This window comes from Myotis lucifugus, unplaced genomic scaffold (assembly GCF_000147115.1).
Source record: "Myotis lucifugus unplaced genomic scaffold, Myoluc2.0 scaffold_71, whole genome shotgun sequence".
Taxonomy (NCBI): domain Eukaryota; kingdom Metazoa; phylum Chordata; class Mammalia; order Chiroptera; family Vespertilionidae; genus Myotis; species Myotis lucifugus.
The window spans coordinates 3,778,533-3,785,644 of record NW_005871119.1 but is presented as its reverse complement, the minus strand read 5'-3'; the positions used below and the strand labels follow the sequence as shown (position 1 = coordinate 3,785,644).

General features: G+C 40.4%; 1 pseudogene; it reads right to left on the bottom strand.

Annotated features, from left to right (window-relative positions):
* Positions 1-4,885: 4,885 nt before the first annotated feature.
* On the bottom strand, positions 4,886-5,582 carry LOC102431469 (annotated as a pseudogene).
* Positions 5,583-7,112: the final 1,530 nt, after the last annotated feature.

Below are 7,112 nucleotides of genomic sequence, written 5' to 3'. Positions count from 1 at the left end.
AACTATCACTGAATAAAAGCCATTTTTATTGCCAATTTGATAAATAAAAATGGATCTTTTTAATTTGCACTTTTGGTAATTAGGGACGTATGCTTAATAATTTAATTCTTAATTAGCTACAAAACTCAGTCACTAACCATACTGATACTGTATTACTAGTATTGAGAATTACCCTTATTCTTTAATCACAGAATTTCCTATGGATCTGGTAATATAATAAATAATATACTGCCATGGTTTGGATAGTCCTGATTATTATGCTTGAATACATATGATATGTAAGTGCAATTAAAAGGCCATTTATTCGGTACCATCTCATCATGTTCTCTTCCTAAGGATGTGATTTCCACAAATACATGAAGGAAGCAGCAGAGACTGGCTAGTCACAAGAAGAGCATAGAAAGAGATAACCAAAGTGACACAGAACCAAATAACATCAAATCAACAAATATTTTTTGAAGTTCTCCATCTTTTTCTATCCTTAATTTCTATATTAATCTGCCTTTTAGGCAGGGTTGCCAACAGGCAATCCTTCTTTCAAAAAATTTTGCTAGGCTTCTAATATGTCTGTAAAAGCTGTCTTCAAGACTCCTCTATTGCTGACTGACATATATATATATATATTGCAAATGAGGTTGGTATTCGTAACCCTCACGACCAGCTCAGGAGGAGGGGCCAGGCGCGACCCCGAGCCTGAGAGAACAACATGCCGGCACAGCCTGGAGCCTGAGACACACACACACAGACACACACATGAAGCACCTGCTCTGAGCCTCCATGGCACAGCTCGGGGCAGACCCCCAGTGGACACACACACACACACACACACACACACACACACACGGAGCCTGCTCTGAGCCTCCGTGGCCAGACTGTGGCTTAGGCTGGCTACCCATGGGGAGCGGGCCTAAGCCATCAGTAGGACATCCCCTGAGGGCTCCTGGACTGTGAGAGGGGGCAAGTTGGGCTGAAGGACCCCTCCCCGCCCCCCCGCCAGTGCACGAATTTTGTGCGCTGGCTTCTAGTTAATCACATAAAATTATGTAACCTCCTGCTCGGTAGAGAAACAAGAGGCAAAGTCTTCCTGCCTGGCATTTTCAATCTAGTCAAATTCAGTGCCATGATAGCAGCATTTACCAATCCCATTTCTGGTATAACAATCAGTAAGGAAATTTAAGTTTCTCTCAGAACCCAGATAGCATAGTGAATTCCCCATATCTTCACACATTTTTAAGCAATATTTTTACTATTATTCTAATTTTCAAAATACTATGCATTATAACCAGAATACAGAGACTTAAATCCAAATGTTGTATTAGCATATGGCAATATCACTTCATTGCATTATAAAATTGATTCTAAATTATGAAATTAAGATAAGAGTTGAGGAACCGCGCAGTGCAGTGATATCAGACAACCTGAGTTAAATTCTGTATTCACCACTCACTGCATGTGTGGCCGTGGCATATTTCTTAACACCTCTGTGCTTCATTTTCTTTGTGTGTAAAATGAAAATAAGTACTTATAGGGTTGCTGCAAGGAGTGTATATGTTAATATGGGTAAAGCCCAATAGTGCCTACCACATAAGTACAATAAATTGTGCTTGTTATTATTATTACTACCATTATGAAGTAATAAAGAGATTGTTCATGAGCATTTAGGGGAGAAATGATGATTATCAGTAGTAAAAATATATTCGTAATGAATTATCTTTCTTTTATTTTATACAACTACTAATTTGAAAATTTTATAAACCTCACCCATCTTTCTTCTTTTGAAGCTTTAGCTTTTACTTGTGGAAAACAAGTAAAGGACAGGACTTCACTTCCATAATTTAAGAGATTTTTTAAAGGGACCTAGCAAAATATGTATTAATTCAATAATTAAGTTTGAAGTCTTTAACCCTGAAACACCTTGTTTCTTGCTTACTTATGACATACCATACAAGTTATGAAAGCATTCAGACTCGCATGAAAATGCCTCCAGGGTCTCCTAGAGCAAAGACCCCTCCAAGGAATCCAGACTCTGAGTAACTATTAAGAACAGACCAGCAATATTACACTATAATAAATGGCAATTGTCAATAAGAAGAAAAAAATAAAAGGGAGGTGGTGGTATCTAAAGAGCGAGTATATTTTACTTTCTTGTTAGCTTTATATGTTAGATCTTGTCTTTTAACCTTTCCTATAGACTGGCTGTATTCAATGCCAACCTCACATACTCAAAGCACTGATGTCTAAATGGAAAGGTGTTTGTATATGCCTGTGTTGTGTGTATATGCTTGTGTTGTGTGTATATGCTTGTGTTTGTGTTTTAAACAAAACCAGTGTTGTTGTTGTTTTGTTTTTGTTTACTCCCACAGAAATATGCTCCAACAACAGGATTGTTTTACTCACCCATTTGCTTCACTCTTGCCAGTAGCAAGTCTGCAACTCCCGCCATTTGGCAAGGATATTTATTACAGAGAAACCCAGACGCTGCATCAAGTGGTCACACACCACTTTGAATATTTCTATTGAACCAAAGATACAAAACTAGATAATTATCAGACTATCTCATTAGATGGAAAGAAACCTTTTCAGTAATCCTGAGTATCTCCCTGAAGTCCCTTTTAAGGACTAAAAGTTACTGGATAGTTTAAGTTGTAATTATAAAAAACAGAAGTGCTATATTACCTGTCTTTCACCCTTGACTTTCCAAATGAACAACATAAAGACTCACCAGAAGGTTGATAACAGAGCTACCCTGGGACAATCACTATATCTATAGAATGTCCAATAACTTAAAAATTTGGGCACAACAAGTATATCTGGAATTGTCAAAGATCATGCAAGATCCATGAAACATAAGTGAATTTTAGGTTGGGGGTTCTGCTCACTTTCCTTTTAAGTTATAAAAACAGGTCACTGAATCCCTGGCTTGAGCAGAAACTGCAGTTAACTTTATGTTTTGGACCTGATTCGAGGAGACTTTAACAGCACTTGAAGTAGAGCGCCCTGTATCCACTGCCCTTTATATCAAAGGCTATTTGGTTCCACTCCTAGGGATTGGCAATTTTACCAGTCATTTCACAATTCTAATGTATATTTCGAGTCATTTACTTAACCAAGTAATATGCTCTGTCAAAGGGCTTCTTCCAAGTCAAAGCAAAAAAAGAAAAAAAAAAAGTTCTTAATGTGGAACACAGAAAAAGTACTGCACAAATGCCAAATTCCTAAAAGAAACAGGATTATTCCTCCCACTCCTCCTTCCCACTTGATGGAAATCTGTGGTTACCTCAGAATACAACACAAAAGTTTAAATTATAAATCACAGCCCTACACGGAGCATCTAAACACATCAGTTCTTTTGAGAGCGGCATGTAGGAAGTCAAATGCAGCCACAGCCCACTACAGAGTATTCCTTAAGGGTGGGGCACAGGACAAGTTAATTAAGGTCGCTGAAATTTTCATCTTTTACAGCAGATCAGAAACCAGATGGCTGACTTTCTGCAGAATTTCTGATAGGAATCCAGGAAAGCTGGTTTCAAGTTAGTTTCACATCTACTTAATAGCTGTAACCTTCTTATCCAGACGTTTACATGAAGTCCACAATGAGTGCACAAATCTGAGGTAGTTAATTTTACAAAGGCTCAGTATCTGAACATAAAAAGATTTTGAAATGACCACCGGCTGCAGTTTTTGTGGGTTTGTTTTTATGGTGTGTTTTTTTGTTTGTTGGTTGGTTTGGTTTGGTTTTGTATTGCAGAGTAATTATTATGAAAGATCTCTGCTGAATCTGCAGAGTAATTATTATGAAAGATCTCTGCTGAATCTAGTGCACACATTTATAACAATGAAAAACCCTCTAAATTCAATATACATAAAGAGCAGTTGTGGCACCTGAAACTTTCGTAGTGCAACAGGGCTGATCACTTAGATCGAGAGGTCTGCATCTGTTGTCGATCCAGCAAATCAGATGATGAATGGCTGTTGGTGGTGGTTACCTGAGAATTGTTAGCAAAGACCATTTCTTAATTGTGTTATGTGTGGCTGCTTTTCTGATTTTCAAGCCCAGCATAATGGTTGTCTAGCTGAAGTTTAAGGGCCTGTTTTATTTAAACACTCATCCCTACCTCTAGTGTTGTGTCTTACTACTTCAAAGCTCTTCTCCATTTCCTTATCCCTAAGGGAAAATAAAAGTAATCAGTAAAAATTTCCTGAGGTTGTTCTTAAAATATTCTTCCTTGAGTTGGAAAAATAAAAAAAGCCACCCCTTAGAGGAATCTTGAGGGAGAGGCAGGAGGAGAAAACTAGTATATAAAATTCCTATTAAAACATTTTTAAGGCTTCAATTTGTTTTTGAACAAATTGAAATGGGACTGAAGTTCTACGGTCCCATTTTCTGTGGTAGCAAATCTATTGTAGTGTTCAGTACTATTAACTACACACCTATTTTGGGACCAACTTGAAGACAACTGGAAAGTTAAAAAGCTAATAACCTGGTGATTCCTTCTACTCACTTTTACTGTTAGCAAATAATAAACAATACCTCTCTCTTTATGCATAAATAAGGGCAACGATTTTCTCACTCAAGTAAAGTTCTATTTATTATTCAGTGACTACTCCTCACTTCTACTTCAGGGGAGTGAATCAGATAAAGCAGGATGAGTGTGGTGAACCACTGCCCCTTATTTTGCAGGACCAGACAGAGGAGCAAGTCCAAGTGGAGATTTAAATTCAAGCCAGCTGTGGTCCCAGAGTCAAAAAGGTCTCAAAAGTTACTTTACAAGTAACCACCCCCCCAAAAAAAAATAATAAAACACAAGTATTTCACCCTACATCATTTACATATCTTCCTATTTTACATAATCTTAAAAATTCATGGCCATAAACAAAATGTGGATGTGCCATATGTGGTCATTTAACTCCAGGTAGCATTCATTTTAAGTGCCTGTTTCGGCTTTCTACATGCTTGGCAGTGGACTTCAGGGATGGGAACTATGTATAGCTGTATATTTCTAGCAGTTCTTGTGGTGTTTTCCTTGTTGGGGTTTCCGTGGCTCCAGTAGGCCGATACACACCACTAGTCATTGCTGGTTCCGGGGTTTCTGTAACAATTACAGAAGCAGGACGTGCTTGTAACCGAGCTGTTTTATTCCAGGGACCTGAAGATTTTTCTGCACCACTACCACCTCCACCTCCACCTTCTTCCCAATTATAACCTGGATCTTCTCTTTTTTCACTATCTTCTTCCTTTTCACTTATTTGCACTGCCTGAACTCTGAGGCCTCTATAATCAACCTCTTCTTGCTCAGATTCTTTCCATTAATTTTCATCCATCAGCACAGCCTTGTGGAGGCTCCCTCACACTCTCTCCCCCCCTCCTCCCCTCCCCCCCATCCCACCCTCCTCCCCGCCTGAGGTGGGGCCATCACCCCACCAGCCCTGGCGCCAGCTCCACTGCCTGCTCGCTGCCAGTTGATTTGCTGCTTCTTCTTGTCCCTCTTGGGGAAGAAGTTGTCCAGGCTCCGCTCTTCCACTCCTCCATCTGAGCAGTGGTCGCACCTCCTCCACCCCGTTTGGGGGGCCCTCAGCGGCATAGCCCTCGGGCTCTCTGTGCTCAAGCCCCTGGGCACCGGGACGCCTTAGCCACCCAAGGTCGCCCTCCCCTGCCAAAGAGTGTGTCACAACCTGATCTTTAATTAGATGAACTTCATATGAATTCTTAAAAAATCCTCAGCCATTTAATTAAATTCTGTTTTTCCCCCTTCATGTCTCTAGCCACCAAGTATCTACCAGCCTATCAGTACTATGGATGGAGCGTGAGACAGTAATGAATTTGAGAACCTCCTAAGCACACTCACAAGCAATTCATCATAAAAGAATGAAATAGCCCCCAAAAGCGTCCGCATTTGGCACCTCCTCCACACAATCTTGTTCTTTAACTCCTTCTCCTAAAATAACTGAAGTCCAATGAGAGGTTTACTATCTCTTTCCCCTTCCACTTCCTTCATTTAAGCAGACTTATTTGGCCTCAGACTCATCGATACAGCAAAAATAATTAATTATCTAAAAGCAAGATTAGATTGTGTCCAATGATATTGTCTCCATCCGTCATAAAAGAAAATTGCAAATCCAATTTACTGGCTATCATTTTTGAGTTTGTGCTGATCAAGAACAGGCTTTGAAATTCAGTGAATGTTCTTGTAAGCAGAGCTGGCAACATAATTGGTGAGGCCTAGCGTAAAATGAAAGCACAAAATCCCTTGTTCAAAATGCTAGGGAAAAAAGTGCTACTGAAAATACTGAAACATAAAGCTTCTCTTTTCTTCCATGATGTTTTATGGTGTTTATTTATTTGCTACTTAATGTCCTTCTAAGTTTAGAAAAATTAAAATTTTTAATTATTAGTATGAGTTTACTATTCATATTTATATTGTAGTAAGTGTTTAAATACAAGGGCATTTAAAAGGTATGTGGAATCACCAAAATTACACAATTCATACTTCACAGCTCCTACATGCATATGTATTTCATTCTGAGCAGAAGAGTGGAAATACTGCACAAAACTAACTCAACTGTTCTTAACTTCATTTCTTTGTACCAGCACATTTCACCAACACTGTCTACCTTTGGGTTACTAATAAATTTGGGAGGATTAGGAAAAAAAGGAATTATCCTTCCCTTTTTATATTATCACTAGAGGCCTGGTGCACAAAATTCATGCATAGTGGGGGTGTCCCTCAGCCCAGCCTACACCCTCTCCAATCTGGGATCCCTCTCACAATCCAGGACCACTGGCTCCTAACCGCTCGCCTGCCTGCCTGCCTGATTGCCCCTAACCACTTCTGCCTGTTAGCCTGATTGCCACCTAACCGCTCCCCTGCCAGCCTGAATGACACCAAACTGCTCCCCTGCCAACCTGATTACCTGCAACTGCCCTCCCCTGCCAGCCCGATCGCCCACAACTGCCTTCCCCTGCCGGACCAATCGCCCCCAACTGCTCTCCCCTGCCTGCCTGATTGCCCCCAACTGCCCTCCCCTGCCAGTCCGATCGCCCCCAACTGCCCTCCCCTGCCGCAACCCACCTCCTCCAATGAGACCCGCCTCCTCTGCGCCACGCGGAGCTG